Source organism: Hipposideros armiger, unplaced genomic scaffold, assembly GCF_001890085.2.
Source record: "Hipposideros armiger isolate ML-2016 unplaced genomic scaffold, ASM189008v1 scaffold_518, whole genome shotgun sequence".
Classification (NCBI taxonomy): Eukaryota; Metazoa; Chordata; class Mammalia; order Chiroptera; family Hipposideridae; genus Hipposideros; species Hipposideros armiger.
The window spans coordinates 497316-512023 of record NW_017731868.1 but is presented as its reverse complement, the minus strand read 5'-3'; the positions used below and the strand labels follow the sequence as shown (position 1 = coordinate 512023).

Sequence of the window (14708 nt, the reverse complement as noted above, 5' to 3'; positions counted from 1 at the left end):
AAAAACTTTAAAGTATTAATTACTATGAGATACAATCACATGAAAATCAATCCTGGATAACAAAAAAAAATCCAGTATTGCAAGATCTGATTACAATAAAGAAATACATAAAATGTGAACAGTTTAAAGTAAATGTGATTATTTGGTTCATTTCAGAAGGTCTACTGGTCCAGCTGCCAGCCATAAGAGTCTCTGAGTTCTCAACAAAGTGTGACCAGTTCTTTCGAAGAGGTCTTTTTGAGGGCTGCATGAGGGAATAATTTTTTTCTTTCCTGACTTGGAGCATTGATGGGAAAGGTCACGTAATTTAGCTGTGAGATTGTAGGCCACTGAAAACAGTGGCAGAAGCCATGACATGTTAGAACTACAGGGGATCTACAGATCTGTAAGTGCCTGGGGCCAAAGATTGTGGACAGAGGAATACAATAGAATACAAGACTTCTGAGAAAAATCAGGGGTGAGAGAATTTTGAGGAATCTAAAACATTTAAAAGCACCCACATATACTGGGAACTGGAATAAAAGCACACACAGAGGCCCAGTGAAGACACATTCCCCAGAAAAAGTTTGAAAGGATCCAAAGCTTTTACACCATGCTGATTTGTGAAGGGCTTCTCATGAGGAAGCCAGTCTGCAAAAGCTGGGAGAGGTGGCTGTTTTTCCAATGCCCAAATTTCAATTTTTTAATTAGATTGTTCGTGGGGTTTTTATGTTTTGTTTTGTTTTTGTTTTGGTGTTAAGTTGTATAATCTATTTTGGATATTAAGCCATTATCAGATGTATCATTGGCAAATATATTCTCCCATTCATTAGGTTGTCTTTTTGTTTTGTTGATGGTTTCCTTTGCTGTGCAAAAAATTTTTACTTTTACATGCTAGTTGGGTGGGGTGGGGTCTCAGAGAATCACCAGGGTGGGAATAGTAGTGTTAGCCAGGTTAAAGGAGACTCAGATTTGGTGCCCACCTGCACCTGCTGGCTGAGTGGGGGTAGGATTCAACAAAAGAACAGTGGTGCCTGCCAGCGCTTCTGCCTGCACCTGCTAGCTGTATGTGTGGGAAGTCTCAATAAAAAAAAAACAATGACTTCTGCCACCACTTCTGTCCTAATGAAAGCTGCCCCTCTAGCCCTCACCCTGAGCCAGACAACTCAGTTCCTCCCCATATGTCCCTGATGCTTTTTGAGCTGCTTCCCCTTCTCCAGAACTTAGGGCAAGTGTTTGTAAGTGATTCTGTGTTCAAGTCCTTTAAGTGGATGCCTAGGTCTATAGCATCCATCTGTCTCACCCAGAGAGAATCCCCACTGATTTTCACAGCCAGATGCTGTGGGGTCTGCTCTTCCCAGCACTGGTGCTCTGGGCTGGGGAGCCCGGTGTGGGGCTGGGACCACTCACTGCTCAGGGGGGGAACCTCCACAGACAAGATATCCCATGTGGCTGTGAGACCAGCCCGTTTCACATCTCCACCCTTCCTGCCAGTCTCAATGTGACTTCTTTATTTATAGCATTAGTCAAAGGAGTTCTGTTTTGCTAGTCTTCAGGTGGTTCTCAAGGTTGGTTATTCTATGTTGTAAATTTTATGTGGTCAGAGGAGGAGGCGAGCATGGCATTTCCCTACTCCAACATCTTGACCAGAAGTCTCAGTAACAATTCTGACCTCATAAAGCAAGTAGTCCGTATCTATTAGAATAATCTCCCACAAAACGTAAGCACTGAAAATTAAATCTGAACTTGAATTACTGCAATTATCCTGCTTGAACTAGAAACTTAATCAGCCAACAGATAGATGCAAGGTGAAGTGAGCTGAGACCACAAAAGAAAATTGGCCCATGAAGGTGTGGGGGCCTGGGCTGTTTTTTCAGGGTGACATATATACTGAGACATTAAATAGATCAAAAGGTGACTCGGTTTCTGAGGTAAACAAATTCAATTGTGATCACATCACATTTTATAGACATATACCTGCTCTTAGACCTTGATGAGAGTTTAAACAATAATATGGCTTTACTTGGACACTGTGATTCAACCAGAATCACAGTTACCATTTTCCTAAGTGTTTTACTGAAATTGAAAAGGATAATACCTATAAAATCTGTCCAGTGCTAACATTTCCAACTCTCTTTACCAGTACAAACACAAATTTTGGAGCTAAAAAAAATACCATGATGGTTAATTTGATTTGTCAACTTGACTGGGTCATGAAGTATCAGATATATGGTCAAGCACTATTTCTGGGTATCTGTGAAGGTGTTCCTGGAAGGGATTAGCATTTGAATTGGTAGACTGTGTAAAGCAGATTGTTCTTCTCAATGTGAGTGGGCATCATCTAATCTGTTGAGTACCTGAATGAAACAACAAGGCAGAAAACATGAGAATTCCCTCTCTCTAACTGACTGATTGAGCTGGGACATTGGTCTTCTCCCTTGAGACCTATTCTACTTATTTTCAGGCAGTACTGTCAAATTACTCTCTGGAATACATGTAACAGTTTGTACTCCCACCCAGTTTTCCTTTCCCTCACATCTTCATCAGCACTTGATAATATCTGACTTTCTACATGTTGCCATTCTTATAGTAATTTCTCACTGTTATTTTAACTTTTATTTTTCTAATTATTAGCAGAGTTGTATGGGGGAGGGTGGTGGTAGAAAAAAAGGGAAGTAAAAAAAAAAGAAAATCTCTTAATATACTCGTTTTCTCTTGTGTAAATTCAAGTTTCCACTCCTGTTAATTGCTTTTCATATCTTTTGCCCATTTTCCTATTGGGTTTACTGTCCTCTTTTCCCAGTAATTAATATTTTGTCAGTTTTTCACATTGCAACTATATTCTCTTAATATATTGTCCATCTGTTAATTTTGTATATTTCTGTCTACTTTGTGTTGCTGATTCCAGATTCAAAGCCATGAATGGAGTATTCAGCCCTTGCTGCATGGTGGGAAGGGAAAAGAAGTTTCTCACCATCTTCCATCTCCATAGTAGGAAGTGGGGCCCTGCCTCCTAAAAAGACTCACAGTAGGGGTCATGGTGGGAATATTCCTAAGCAGGATGGGGATTTAGATGCTAAAGCCTTTGATTGTCCAACATCCACATATACCCTTTTTACCATATTTATACTAAAAAGTGCTTCCCCCTAATATAGTGCAAATATAACTCATATAACCCAAAGTACTCTCATTCCCTCTCCAAAAGAAGACAACCAAAATCATAAATCAGAATGCTTTCAGGTGCAAGCAAGAAAACCCAATTCAAACTGGCATAAATAATAAATGCAATTTATTGGCTCACTTAGCTGAGAAGTTCAAAGGTAGGGCAGACTTCAGGCATGGTATGATCAGAAATATGATTCCAGGGCAACTGGGTGGCTCAATTGGTTAGAGCTCACACTCTGAACAACAAGGTTGCTGGTTCAATTCCCACATAGGCCAGTCAGCTGTGCCCTCTGTAACTAGATTGAAGACAACAAGTTGAGCTGAGCTGCCGCTGAGCTGCTGGTGGGCAGCCTGATAGCTCAGTTGGTTAGAGCATGTGCGCTTAACAAGGTTGCCGGTTCAACTCCTGCAAGGGGTGGCCAGCTGAGCCCCCCGCAACTAGATTGAAGGACAATGACTTGACTTGGAGCTGATGGGTCCTGGAAGAAACACAGTTACCCAGTAAAATTTTTTTTAAAAGGAAAGAAATATGTTTCTACTTCTCTGTGATTATCTCGACTATGCCTTCTCCATTTGTCAGCTTCATCCTCTTGTAGGCCTTCTGTATGTTTGCAAGATGACTAACAGCACCAATAAGACTACATGCTTCTTTGTTCATATCCAAGGAAAGAAAGATTAACTCTTTTCCTCAAAAATTGAAAAAAATCCTAAGCCTGAGTGTGATTGGATTATCCCTACAGCAATCATCACTGTGGCAAAGTGGGTAAAATTACTCAGATTGACTTATAGTCATGTGCCACTTAATGATGGATATTCATTCTGAGAAATGAGTCATTAGGCAATTTTTCATTGTGAGAACATCATAGAGTGTACTTACACATACCTAGATGGTATAGCTTACTACACACCCAGGCTGTATGGTATAGCCCATTGCTTCCAAGCTAAAAGTTGATACAACACATTACTGTACAAAACAGTAAAAGATTAAATCAAGTACAAGAGAAAATGATGGGATCAAAAGACACAGTAAACATGAAATGAATGAGGCTACTTCTGGTGAAACATGGATTATTGTTTTACAGCAAACTTTTTTTACAAGTAGAAAGAGTACACTCCAATGAAAAAAAGTATAGTATAGTAAATACGTAAACCAGTAATCAATACTTGGAAGTTATGTGTGATTGCCAAAATGAGAGGAAATGTATTAATAATAGGAAGGTTAGAAGATAAAGTTAAATTTTCTTAAAAAAAAGAAAAAAGGAGATGGTGAGAGCTATGAAGGGGGAACAGGAGAGGGAGGCAGAGAGTAAATGAGGGAAGGAGAGAGAGATGGAAAATAGGAGAGAAAGGATAAAAACCATAAAAGATCAAATCAGGACGTGTAATATCCAACTTTAAGGAGTTACAGGAAGAGAGAACATAGAAATTGGAGGAGAGAAATGTATCAAATAAATAATATAAGAGAATTTCCCAGAGTTAAAGGACTTCAAAATGAAGGGACCTAACAAATGACCAGTACAATAAATGACAAAAACTCCAACCTATACATATAACTATGAAATTTTAGAACACCAAGATTACATTTTTCTAAGCTGAGCCATCCTGCCACCTGTTGGCAGCTCAGTGGCTGCTCAGCTTGGGCCGGGCATTGAACCGCTGTTGCTAAGAGCTCAAACTCTTGAGCGAGCTCTTAACCAACTGAGCCACTCAACCGGCCCTCAAGATTAGATTTTTTATAAATAACTTTTAAAATAAGAATGAAGTAGAAATACTTTCCTCTATCCCTTCTACCAAGTACAGCTAAAACTCAGGGACATTATATAAAAACAAACATAAGAAGGCTGAAATGTGAAGAGAAAAAAGCAAACCAGCTAGGGAACTCAGCAACAGCAGAGCAACACTGTTGTGAGTTCCCTGGGTTTGCATTTTGCCTCACATATCATGGACTTGATGATGGAGAAGGTGACAATTTGATGATAACCACTCTACTCCAGACAACCACCACAGAAAAAACTGGCCCCCACCAGTGAAGGACAAGTGTGAGCCTAGACGTCTACTCTCATTGGCTGTAAAGAGCCGCTCTTCCCCCTTCCTGCTGGGATAGTGTCAGGGAAGGCTGATTGGGGATTTAGAAATCCCATCCTCACCCAGCAGCAATGAGAAAAACCTCCCCGTGGAGTGTCAACAGAAACTGAGTGGGAATCCTTGATTTCCATGCCCACCTGGCAGTAAAAGGTAATATTCCCTCTTTCATTGGTGAAGCAGTGTATGCAGAGGCAAGCTAAAACAGAATATTTAAATAAGAAACAGAGTCACATAACACAATACCCCAAATGCCCAGTTTTCAATAGAAAACCACTCATCATACCAGGAACCAAGACAATCTCAACTCAAATGAAAAAATACATTCAACAGACTTCAACACTGAGTTGACAGAGATGTTTAAATTATCTCACAAGATTTTAAGGAGCTATCATAAAAATGCCTCAAGAAATGATTAGAAATGTGCTTAAAACAAATGAAAAAAAAATAGAAACGTTCAGCAAGGAAATAAAAGATATAAAGAAGAACCAAATGAAAATTTTAGAACTGAAAAAAGCAATAACCAACATGAAAAACTCAATGGATGGGCTCAACAGTAAAATAGAGAGGACAGAGGAAAGAATCAATAAACTTGAAAATTGAATAGTAGAAATTACCCAACAGAGAGAAAACAAGCTGGCAAAAAATTATGAACAGAATGGGGGGGGGTGGCTTGAGACCTGTGAGACTATAACAAAACATCTGAAATTCATATCATTGGGGCCTCAGAAGAGGAGGAGAAAAAGAGACAGGGAAACTTATTTATTAAAGCAGTAAGACTCGGGGGGCCGACCGGGTGGCACAGTTGGTCAAGAGTGCGAGCTCTGAGCAACAGGGTCGCTGGTTCGATTCCCACATAGGCCAGGGAGCTGCACCCAAGCTGAGCTGCCACTGAGCTGCCAACAGGCAGCAGCATGGCTCAGCTGGTGAGAGCACATGCTCCTAACAACAGGTTGTTGGTTCAACTCCCGCATGGAATGGAGGACTGCGCTCCCCTTCCTCCCCACCCTGCAACTAAGATTGAACACGACACCTTGAGCTGAGTGGCCACGAGCTGCTGATGAGCAGCCAGATGGCGACTGGACTTGGAGCTGAGCTAGCTGTGCCCTCCGTGACTAAGATTGAAGGACAACTTGGCTGTTCAACTCACCCATTTCCCCAACACTCTTCCCTTCCACCAATTCTCCAATAAAATCTTAAAAAAAATAAATAAGACTCAAATTGCTTATCAGACTTATTATCACTACTGGATGCTAGAAGAAAGTGGAACGACGCCTTCAAAGTTTTGTGGGAAAATAAAATTGAGCCTCATATTTTATAAACAAATGTGAGGATGGAATAAAGATATTTTCAGACATGCAAAGACTCAGGAAGTCTATCTCCTACATGACCTTTCTGAGAAATAAGTTCCTTACTATTAATCTATTGCTGTCAAATTTTGCCTTCAGGTCTGTTAATATTTGCTTTATATATTTAGGTGCTCTGATGTGTGCATATGTGTTTGTAATTGGCATAACTTCCTGTTTAATGAACCCTTTTATCATTATATAATGATTTTCTTTTTCTCTAGAGACAGTTTTAGACTTAAAGGCTATTTTGTCTAATATAAATATATAAATATTAGACAAAATACTTTGTCTAAAAGCAGGAGTGGCTTTCTTTTGGTTGCCATTTGCATGAAATATCTTTTTCCATCTCTTCACTTTCAGCCTATGTGTGTCTTTAAATCTTAAGTGAGTCTCTTATAAACAGCATATTGCTGGATTTTTAAATCTGTTTAACCACTTTATACCTCTTGATTGGTAAATTTAATCCATTTACATTTAAGGTAATTACTGATAAGTGAGGACTTACTATTGCCATTTAATTTTTTTCTGTCTTGCAATTTTGTCCCTTTCTTCCTCTCTTGCCGTCTTCCTTTTCAATTTGATGTTTTTTTGTAGGGATTTGCTTTATTTTTGTCTCTTTATAATATATACAGCATATACATATATATATGTATATATATATAATATTTTTCTTTCTGGTGAGCTTAAGAATCACATAAAATATCTTGCAGTTATAACCTTCTATTTAAAATTGGTAACAAATTAACTCCAATCACATACAAAAACATACATGTACTTTTACTCCCTCCCCACACACTTTGTGTTTTTGTAGTCAGAGCTTGCTTCTTTTTATACTGTGCACCTATCAACAAATTTTATTAACAAATTTTTATGTTGTGGTTCAAAGTAATTTATTCATCACCATTACAGTATTACATTAATTCCTATATGTCTATATAGTTACTTTAGCAAGTGAGGCTTACGCTTTCACTTTGTTATTTAGCACATTTTTATTTCAACTTGAACTCCCTTAAGCATTTCTTGTGAAGCAAGTCCAGTGATGATGAATTTCCTGTTTTATATGTCTTGTCTGGTATAGTTTTCTTGGTTGGCATTTTTTTTTCAGTACTTTGAATATATCATCCCACTCTCTCTTGGTCTGCAAAGTTTCTGCTAAGAAATCCACTGACAGTCTCATGATGGTACAGGGTTGGGGGTGGGAGGCGGGGGCGCTTATATGTGATGAGTTGCTTCTCTCCTGCTGATTTAAAAATTCTCTTTGTCCTTGGCTTTTGATAATTTGATTATAATGTGTCTTGTTTTAGTGTGCTCTTGGTTGATTATGTTTGGGGATCTTTGAATGTCATGAATCTGAATATCCATTTTCTCCCAAGATTTGGAGAGTTTTCACCAAATCAGTTTTCCTGATTTCATTGAGTTCCCTCTTTGTGTTCTCTTGTAGTCTATCTGTGTTCTCTTGTATCTTGCTGAGCTTCCTTGAAATAATTATTTTGAATTATTTGTCAGTCAACTCGTAGATCTCTATTTCTTTGGAGTCAGTTCCTGGAAACTTCTTGTATTTCTTTGGGTATCATGTTTCCTTGACTTTTTTACTCTTGTAACCTTGCACTGATGTCTGCACATTTGATGGAGCAGTCACCTTTTTAGGATTTTACAAACTGGCTTTGATAGGGAAAGACCTGCTGGTGGGTATGAAGGCACTGGCTGGATTGAGTGTGAAAATTCTGGCTCCTATGGGAATAGTGGTGGTTCTGGGTATAAAGATGGAGCAGCAGCAATTGTCTCTGTTGGAGCTGTATCAGCTGAGGTCAGCATCAATAAAGATTATGGGGATCCTCTGCAGCCAAAACTACAGGTGTCCCTGGTGGCACTAAGGACTGTGAAATGTCCTCAATAACAAAGATCCCTGTGGGTCTTGTGTTCTTCTTTTCCTCCACAGGAGGAAGTCATGTCATAGGGGATCCCTCTTGGCATTAGGTTTGGTTTATGAGTGCATAAGTGGCAGCAACAACAATAGGATCCAGAATGTGTGCATTCTCATGATAGTAGTAGTGGTTATTTTCTGAGGTCCAGGCACATGTGGAGTTTATATAAAGTTGATATCCAGAGCTTGAGGGCATGAAAAATTAACACAATGCTTAGGATGGAGGCACAGATGCACTCCCCATGATGGTGGTGCCAGTGTAGAGGCATGGGAACCTGCGGAATGGCCATGGACCTGGGATTTGGGGCATGTATGGGGTTGCATGAGGGTAATGTCAGCTCTAGTTCTGGAAAGCAGCAGGATGCTGTAGAGACATTAGCCTGGGGGTGTCTCTAATAGGGTGGGTCCTTGGTGACTACTTCTGGAAAATAAGGTGCAGTGGTGACTCCCTTAATCTGTGGGGGAGTACAGTGGCATGGACTATGGGCAGCTGTGCAGTTGGGTTCAACATTGACAAAGACTGCATGGGTCCATGGTGATGAAAGACACAGTTGTCAGCAATGGTGAAGAGACCTGGTGGGGTTCTCATGCTTTCTTTTTTCCCTGCTGGGGATATTCACACTAAGGGGACCCCTCTTGGCACCGAGTTGTGCTGGAATGAGGGATGGTGTGACATAGGCCAAGTGCTTCCTAGGCTTCTCTATGCAGCTTTTCTCAGTTTCTGTACTCCACAAGGTTTCTACAACTCTGTTATTGTATTCCAGAGCTCTTCCAGTGCTATTTTTGTCAGAATGCAGTTGTTTACTCATTGTTTTTGTTGTTTTGTGGGAGGATGGAGCATTGGGACCTCCTAGTCTGCCAGCTTGCTGACATCATTCCTTCCTTAATACTTTTCCTGGTATTTTTTATAGTTTCCTAAATATTCTCCTTGACTCCATCATCTATTTCCCTTGAAAGTATATTTATGTCTCCATTCTTTGAAAAACTATTTACTGGGTGCCTGTTTTAAGTCAGACACTGTGCTTTTTGTTGGAAATATACCAGTATCAAATAACCCTGGCCCACCCTTGTGGTGCTTACTGCTTACTCAGAGAGACAAAACAAGCAAATACAATACACTAAGTATTGAACAGCAGGGCAACTACAGGCATGGGAGCATCCAGTATGTGCATGTACCTGATCCATTTCCACACCGGCTGGCCAGAAAGGTTGTTGTTCTTTTTTAATTCCCATCTGATCCAGAGTCTCCCGCTTCCCCTAAAATCATTCCATCACTCCTTCACAGCCTTCGTGTTACAGTTCTCAGATCTGGCTGTAACCTAAAGTCATGTGCTAACCCTCATAGCACTCAAGATTCTGAGGCCCCACCGCAGAGTTACTGAAATTGAACTTTTAGAGGTTGGGGCTGGAACACACCCTGTGTTTCTGGTGTGTAGCCAGTTTGGGAACCACACTGTCCCATGAGATAAATCGGAACTCTGTAGCCAGGCTCTTAGGAGCCTCTTCAAATCTGATTCCTGACTACCTCTCCAGGTTCATTCCCTGCTGCTCCCCCCACCCCGGGACACCTTATGCTTCAGTATTTCTGAATTGCTTTGCTATTACTCACCTTCAGGTCTTTGTGCATACCAATTCCACTACCTGGAAACTCCTTCCACTTCAACTTGCTAATTCCTACCAGTACCTGAAGACTCAGCTCAGGTGTCACCTCCTAGACTACAGGATGCCTTCCCTTAACCTGTATCTAATCTAGATGCCCCTCTTTTTTCTGTGCTCCTGTCAGAACACTGTTCATACTGAATGGTTAACAGTTATTTTATGAGTTGCTTACCCAACTAAAGAGTGAGCTCCTCAAAAGCGGGATAAAGACTTGACTCATGTTTGTGTTTCTGGTGTGCAACACCGTGATTTCCTGAGTGGCGTGCCCAATTACAGATAGACACTGTCATGGAGTACTCTTCAACTCCCTAGAACAAGGTTACAGTGCACAGAGTATAAGGGATTCAACCTACTGTCCTCCAATGGGCCCTAAGGACGCTAGTCAGATCCGGCTTCCTCTTGGAAACACACCGTGGTGTCTGCTCTCCTCTGAGCACAGCCTTCACCAAGCCATGTTACTTTGTGATGATATGAGGCATTGTGGCACAATGGGAAAGCACTGGGAAAGCACAGAGAAGATTCGAGTTGAAGTCTAGGCTCTACCACTGAAACACTCAGATCTCAGACAAGTCATAATTAAAATGGCAAAGGTTAAACGCAAAGAGGGAATCTTAAAAGCTGCAAGAGAAAAGCAGTTAGTTACCCAAAAGTGTGCTCCCATAAGACTGTCATCTTATTTCTCAACAGAAACTTTGCAGGCCAGAAAGGATTGACATGAAATATTCAAAGTGATGAAAAGCAAGGACCTACAACCAAGATAACTCTACCCAGCAAAGCTATCATTTAGAATCTAAGGACAAATAAAGAGCTTCCTAGAGAAGAAAAAGGTAAGAGATTTTTTTTGTCCCTTTCCAGTGTTCAAGATGTTGAAGTGAAGACGCAGGGGTCCTCTGGTGTGAAATTCCAAATTTCCCTGGGACTTCTGGTAAGAGCTATGATCAACTGTGCTGACAACACAGGGGACAAAAATCTGTATATCATCTCTGTGAAGGGGATCAAAGGATGACTGGACAGATTTCCTGCTGCTGGTGTGGGTGATAGTCACAGTCAAGAAAGGCAAACTAGACCTCAGAAAGAAGGTACATCCAGAGGTGGTAATTTGACAATGGAAGTCATACCGGAGAAAAGATGGCACGTTTCTTTATTTTGAAGATAATGTGGGGGTCATAGTAAACAAAAAAGGTGAGATGAAAGATTCAGCCATCACAGGACCAGCTGCAAACAAGTGCACAGATTTGTGACCAAGGATTGCATCCAATATTGGCAGCATTGCATGATTTTTCCATGTATTAAAAAAAAGAGAAAACATTAAAATTATTTTATCCCCCTGCCAAAAAAAAGAAAAAGAAAGAAAAAGCTAAAAGAGTTCATCACCACCAAACCAGTACTACAGTAAATGTTGAAGGGACTTCTTTAAGAAGATGAAAGGAAAAAATATTTTAAAACATGAATACTAAAATGGCAATGACTACATATCTATTAACAATTACTTTAAATGTAAATCGATTAAATGCTATAATCAAAAGTCATAAGGTCGGTCCAGCCGAGTGGCGAACTGGTTAGAAGTTGGCTTGGGACGCCAGCTCTGAGCAGCAGGGCCTCGGTTTGGATCCCACATGAGGGCCAGTGACGCTGTGCCATCTACAGCTAGGATGGTGAACAATAGCTCGACCTGGAGCTGGGCTGCCATGAGTCACCAGCATCGGCATACACTGCAGTGAGGCTGGCTGGCAGAAGCATGAGCCTTCGTGAGCTGCCATGATCCACAATGAGCAGCCGTCCAATAGCCGGTGAGCAAGTGCCTCACCCGGGAGAGCGCAATGATAGTACCAACATGGGCCAGTGAAGCAACGCCCTCCACAACTAGACTGAAGAAGAAAAGGACAGCAACTTATCTATTCCCCTCCCCCAATTCCCCAATAAAATTCTTTAAAAAAAAAAGACATAGGGTGGCTGAATGGATAAGAATACAAGACCCTTAGACATGTGGCCTATAAGAGACTCCATTCAGAATGAACAACACACACAGACTGAACATAATGGGATAGAAAAAGATATTTTATGAAAATGTAAATTTAAAAAAATATGTGGTAACAGTATTTATACCAGACAAAATAGATTTTAAAAACAAGGCTATAACAAGACAAAGAAGTACCCAGTAATTCCACTTCTGGGTATTTATCCAAAGACACCCAAAACACTTATTCTAAAAGACATATGCATCCTTATGTTCATAGCAGAATTATTTACAATAGCCAAGATATGGAAGCAACCTTAGTGTCCATCAAGAGATGAATGGATAAAAATATGCAATGAAATATTACTCAACCATAAAAATAGAATGAAATCTTGCCATCTGTAACTCCATGGATGGACCTAGAGGGTATTATGCTAAGTGAAATGTGTCAGACAGAGAAAGACAAATACGATATGATTTCACTTTTATGTAGAATCTAAAAAAGACAAAATAAAGAAACAAAACAAAACATACAAACTCATAGATACGAGAACATTTTGATGGTTGCCAGAGGGGAGGGGGGATTTGAGGGGAGGGGTAAAAAATGGAAAGGGATTAAGAAGTACAAATTGATAGTTACAGAACAGTCATGGGGATGTACAGTATAGCAGAGGGAATATAATCAATAACATTATAATAACTATATATGGTGTGAAATGGGTACTAGACTTACCAGGAGATAATTTCATAAGTTATATAAATGTCTAATCACTATGTTGTACACCTGAAACTAATATAATATTGTATGTCAACTGAAGTTAAATTTTAAAAATTATTTTTAAATAATAAAAATAAAAATGTAAAAAATTACCATATTAATCATTTTTAGATGCATAGTTCATTGTCATTATGCATATTTGCACTGCGCAAACATCATGACCATCCATCTCTAGAACTCCTTTATCTTCCTGAACTCTGTACCCATTAACAATAACTCCCCATTCTCTAATCCCTCCATCCCTGGCAACCATGGCTCTATTTTCTGCCTTCATGAATGTAACCATTCTAGGTACCTCGTATAAATAGAATCACAAAATTTGTCTTTTTCTGTCTTGCTTAAGAGGTCTGACAATTACATTCCCAAACTTATCCTAGAAAAAGTGCTACATACCTCATTGCTGAATATCACCACGGTCACCTTTGAAGTTCTCCCCTTGAGAAACTGTGCACCATCGTCAGCATCTAGTCCACCCTTCAAAGCAATTTTGGAACTCTTTTTCTGGAATGGCCATCAGAGCTGTTGTCGTATTGCCCTTGATGTCCTGAATATCATCAAAATGTCTTCCTTTCAATATTTCCTTTACCTTCTGGAAAAGAAAGAAGTCATTGGGGGCCAGATCAGGTGAGTAGGGAGGGTGTTACAATACAGTTATTTATTTACTAACTAAAAACTCCCATACAGATAGTGCCATGAGAGCTGGTGCATTGTTGTGATGCATGAACCATGAATTGTTGGCAAAACGTTCAGGTCATTTTCATTGAACTTTTTTACACAGCCTCTTCAGCACTTCCAAATAATAAACTTGGTTAACTGTTTGTCTATTTGGTATAAATTCATAATGAATAATCCCTCTGATATCAAAAAAGGTTAGCAACATCAGGGTTTTTTTTTCAACGCCATCAAAGGAAGTCTTGAAATTTAATTAGGAATCAAAAATTCAAAATATCAATAACTTCTTTTCTCTTTCATTCTTTTTCCTGATTGCATATCTTTATTATTATTATTATTATTATTTTCAGGTGTACAAAACAATGTAATGATTAGACATTTACACCCCTCACAAAGTGATCACCTCCTCCCCCAATCTCCTACTCCTCTGACATTGTATATAGCTGTTACAATTCCATTGACTCTATTCCCTATGTTGTACTTTACATCCTGAGCCTGTGTGTGTGTGTGTGTGTGTGTATAAAATTATAGTTGACATTCATTATTATTCAGCTTCAGCTTCAGGTGTACACTGCAGTGGTCAGGCATCTACACCATCCATGAAGTGGACTCCCTAATAAGATAAGTGCCCATCTGATACCCTACAAAATCTTTACAACATTGTTGATTATATTCCCCAAACTCTTTCATATCCTGTGGCAATCTCGTGCTTACCAATTTGTGCTTTCTAATCTCCTCACCTTCTCCCTCATTCCCACCCCCCTCCCTTCTAGCAATTCTCATTTTTTCTCTATATTGCTGAGACTGTTTCTGATTAGTTTGCTCATTTATTCTATTCTTTAGATTCCACATATAACAGATCATATGGTATTTGTGTTTCTCTGTCTGATTTATTTCACTTAGCATAATGTTCTCTAGGTCCATCCATATCATTGCAAGTGGTAAGATTTCATTCTTCTTCATGGCTGAGTAGTACTCCATTGTATAAACGTACCACAGTTTTTTGAGGTTTTTTAAAAGATTTTATTGGGGAACTGGGGGAGGGAGAACAGACAAGTTGCTGTCATTTTGTTCTTCAGTCTAGTTGTGGAGGACATTGCTTCACTGGCCCATGTTGGTATTATCATTGCGCTCTTCCCAACT

General features: G+C 39.7%; 1 pseudogene; it reads left to right on the top strand.

Moving 5' to 3' along the window:
- The first annotated feature begins 8266 nt into the window (after window positions 1-8266).
- On the top strand, window positions 8267-11435 carry LOC109396374 (60S ribosomal protein L23-like; annotated as a pseudogene).
- The last annotated feature ends 3273 nt before the right edge of the window (window positions 11436-14708 follow it).